Raw genomic sequence first — 4,432 nt, forward strand, 5'->3', positions numbered from 1 at the left:
AGAATGAGGGGCGGCCTCGATCAGATCTGGGGGAAGGGTGGGTGGGTGGGTTGGGGAGTTGGGGGAGGAGAGGGAGCGTGAGAAGGTGGAGAAGGGAGCGAGGGGCTGGCGGGGAGGGTGCGGCGTCACGAGAAAGAAGACGGCAGGGAGGAAGGGGATGGGATCGAGAGGAGCTCCGCCGGATCGAGAAGGGCGCGATGGAGGAGAAGAGAGCGAGGGGAAGAAAGGAGGCGGGAGGGGGGGTGGATGGAAAATGACCACAAAGCTAGGGTTTCGGGGTTATTGTGGAAGGGTTGAGGACTACGTTGGATACCCGAGTATCCAACGGTGTCTGATGCACGATCCGCGTGAGATGTCCACGGACCAATCAGAAAGTAGTACCACGTTATGACCATTTAAATTGGTCGTGGTTGACTAAAAATAACGTGTTAAAATCATATCAACTATTTTATGACCTAAAAAATTCAAAAAGGAAATGGAAAACCTTCTCATTGTGTCACCAAATGTGAATAAGTTTTTAGGAAAAATAACAAAGATGAAATAAGATAAATATCTTTAAAAATGTGTCGTGAGAAATGAGTTTTTTGGCAAAAAAATATTTTCCATTTTCCGAGTGCCCAAAATGAGTTTTTTTGTGAAGGACCTACCATATATTTGTTTCAAAATTGTACCAAATTAATTTTATAAAATACTAGTACATATTTAATGCACAATTGACCAAATGGTCGGGTGTCAAAAGTTTTGAGCCACCTCTCGTGAAAAAGACAAATTTCCGCCGATTCAGTAGGAAGCGGGTAAAATTTGAAGTGCAACTGCCTCATAGTTTGCTCTTTATTTTTTCCAAAAATCATTTCTAGGTACATATGTATCTATCTAATCACAAAAATATCAAAAGTTTTCCAAGATTCGACCACTAGCTAGGAACGGTCTTTCCCGCCGTTTTGACCGCATTTTGAAACGGGCATAAAAAAATCAAAAAAAATCAAAAAATTGGAAACCTTCACATTGTGTCATGATATGTGGCCAAGTTCCCAGGAAAAATAATAAACTTGTAATACGGCAATTATTTTAAAAAAGTGTTATCAGAAACGAGCTATCATGTGTGGAGATCAATGGCTTTCAAGCCAAATGATCAATCTTATGGCCACATTCATGGCATAATTTGTTCAAATGATCTCATATTGTGCAAAAGGGTGCATATTGGAATGGAAAACAATGTTGCCTAAGGAAGTTTTCTTTTTCTTTGGATGAAAGAACCATTTTCCATTTTTCGAGTGCCCAAAAGGAGGGTTTTTTGTGAAGGACCTCCCAAATAATTGTTGCAAAATTGGACCAAATCATTTTTCTAAAATACTAGTCCATATTTAATGCACAATTGACCAAATGGTTGGGTGTAAAAAGTTTTTATCCACCTCTGGTGAAAAAGACAAATTCCCGCCGATTCAGCTGGAAGCGGGTCAAATTTGAAGAGTAGCTACCTCGTAGTTTGCTCTTTATTTTTTTCCAAAAATCATTTCTAGGTACATAAGTATCTATTTAATCAGAGAAACACCAAAAAAATTCCAAGATTCAAACACTAGCTAGGAATGGTCATTCCCGCCATTTTGACCGCATTTGGAAACGGGCATAAAAAATTCAAAAAAAAACAAAAAAAGGGAAACCTTCACATTGTGTCATGATATGTGGCCAAGTTCCCAGGAAAAATAATAAACTTGTAATACGGCAATTATTTTAAAAAAGTGTTATCAGAAACGAGCTATCACGTGTGCAGATCAATGGCTTTCAAGCCAAATGATCAATCTTATGGCCACATTCATGGCATAGTTTGTTCAAATGATCTCATATCGTGCACAAGGGTGCATATTGGACTGGCAAACAATGTTGCCTAAGGAAGTTTTCATTTTCTTTGGACGAAAAAACCATTTTCCATTTTTCGAGTGCCTGAAATGAGTTTTTTTTGTGAAGGACCTACCATATATTTGTTGCAAAATTGGACCTAATCAATTTTATAAGATACTAGGCCATATTTAATGCACAATTGACCAAATGGTTGGGTGTCAAAAGTTTTGATCCACCTCTGGTGAAAAAGACAAATTCCCGCCGATTCAGTTGGAAGCGGGTTAAATTTGAACTGAAGCTGCCTCATAGTTTGCTATTTATTTTTTCCAAAAATCATTTCTGGGTACATAAGTATCTATTTAATCAGAGAAACACCAAAAAATTTGAAGATTCAACCACTAGTTAGGAACGGTTAAGCCCGCCGTTTTGACCGCATTTTGAAACGGGCATAAAAAATTAAAAAAACGAAAAATTGGGAAACCTTCGCATTGTGTCATTATATGTGACCAAGCTTCCAGGAAAAATAATAAACTTGTAATACGGTAATTGTTTTAAAAAAGTGTTCTCAGAAATGAGCTATCAAGTGTGAAGATTCATGGCTTTCAAGCCAAATGATCAATCTTATGGCCACATTCATGGCATAGTTTGTTCAAATGATCTCATATCGTGCACAAGGGTGCATATTGGAATGGCAAACAATGTTGCCTCAGGAAGTTTTCATTTTCTTTGGACGAAAAAACCATTTTCCATTTTTTGAGTGCCTGAAATGAGTTTTTTTTGTGAAGGACCTACCATATATTTGTTGCAAAATTGGACCTAATCAATTTTATAAGATACTAGGCCATATTTAATGCACAATTGACCAAATGGTTGGGTGTCAAAAGTTTTGATCCACCTCTGGTGAAAAAGACAAATTCCCGCCGATTCAGTTGGAAGCGGATTAAATTTGAACTGAAGCTGCCTCATAGTTTGCTATTTATTTTTTCCAAAAATCATTTCTGGGTACATAAGTATCTATTTAATCAGAGAAACACCAAAAAAATTTGAAGATTCAACCACTAGTTAGGAACGGTTAAGCCCGCCGTTTTGACCGCATTTTGAAACGGGCATAAAAAATTAAAAAAACAAAAAATTGGGAAACCTTCGCATTGTGTCATTATATGTGACCAAGCTTCCAGGAAAAATAATAAACTTGTAATACGGTAATTGTTTTAAAAAAGTGTTCTCAGAAATGAGCTATCAAGTGTGAAGATTCATGGCTTTCAAGCCAAATGATCAATCTTATGGCCACATTCATGGCATAGTTTGTTCAAATGATCTCATATCGTGCACAAGGATGCATATTGTAATGGCAAACAATGTTGCCTCAGGAAGTTTTCATTTTCTTTGGACGAAAAAACCATTTTCCATTTTTCGAGTGCCTGAAATGAGTTTTTTTTGTGAAGGACCTACCATATATTTGTTGCAAAATTGGACCTAATCAATTTTATAAGATACTAGGCCATATTTAATGCACAATTGACAAAATGGTTGGGTGTCAAAAATTTTGATCCACCTCTGGTGAAAAAGACAAATTCCCTTCGATACAGTTGGAAGCAGGTCAAATTTGAACTGTAGCTGCCTCATAGTTTACTCTTTATTTTTTCCAAAAATCATTTCTAGGTAAATAAGTATCTATTTAATCAGAAATACATGGTTTGATGGCAAGACATCGAGGTTTGGACGGTGGCCGAGGGCCCCAACTCTAGAGCGCGTAAGCTCGCATGCCCGCCGCGTGGTCACCGCGTGACCGTGGCGTTGCCATGTGTTCTGGGCGGCCTAGGCATGTCTAGTGGGTTGGGCACTCCCCAGGTAGGTGCTAGGAAGAAAATCACAACATAAGATTCTCACGAGGAGACCGATCGATGCTCAAACATGAATAAGCAGCCAAGTGTTTGATATGCGGTACGGGAAATGCACATCGCTAATGGGCGTGTGTTTTGGCTGAGGATGATCAGTTACTAAGAAGACCGTCTTCACAAATTTTCACCTCAAAAGGAGGAGCCTAGGTGCTACTTGCTTTACAAAGTACCACACTGGACATGCGAAAGTGGTACTTCCTTCACAAAGTGCTGCTCTGAACAGAATAGGAAAATGAATATTTTCGAATTATTTTTGAACTAGGCAAGGAATGTTTTTGACATATTTGATGAATATATGATCCAAAACGTTTATGAGAATTTTTTGGGAATTTTTGGAATAACAGAAATATAGGTTGCTTCACAACCTAGGGCAAAAACTGCCACATGGACATGACACATAGGCAAAACTGATGAGATGGCGCCTAGTCATCACAACCCACCACAATCTACAAGGCTATGACCATCTATATTGGTCGTTAACAACTAGAAATAAGGCAGCGGACCAGCACTGTGTTCTTTATGACCATTTTGTGTAAGGAAATTGTGACCTTTCTGACCAAAATGGTCGCAATGGTTTAGGGTTTTGAGCCCCCCGAACAGCTTTTGACCAATTGGTCTGAAATGGTCATATATCTATGACCAATTCTTCCAGGGTCACTGACAGAAGGTCACTAGTTGACATATTTGTTGTA

Source organism: Triticum dicoccoides, chromosome 2B (genome assembly GCF_002162155.2).
Source record: "Triticum dicoccoides isolate Atlit2015 ecotype Zavitan chromosome 2B, WEW_v2.0, whole genome shotgun sequence".
In the NCBI taxonomy this organism is placed as follows: Eukaryota; Viridiplantae; Streptophyta; class Magnoliopsida; order Poales; family Poaceae; genus Triticum; species Triticum dicoccoides.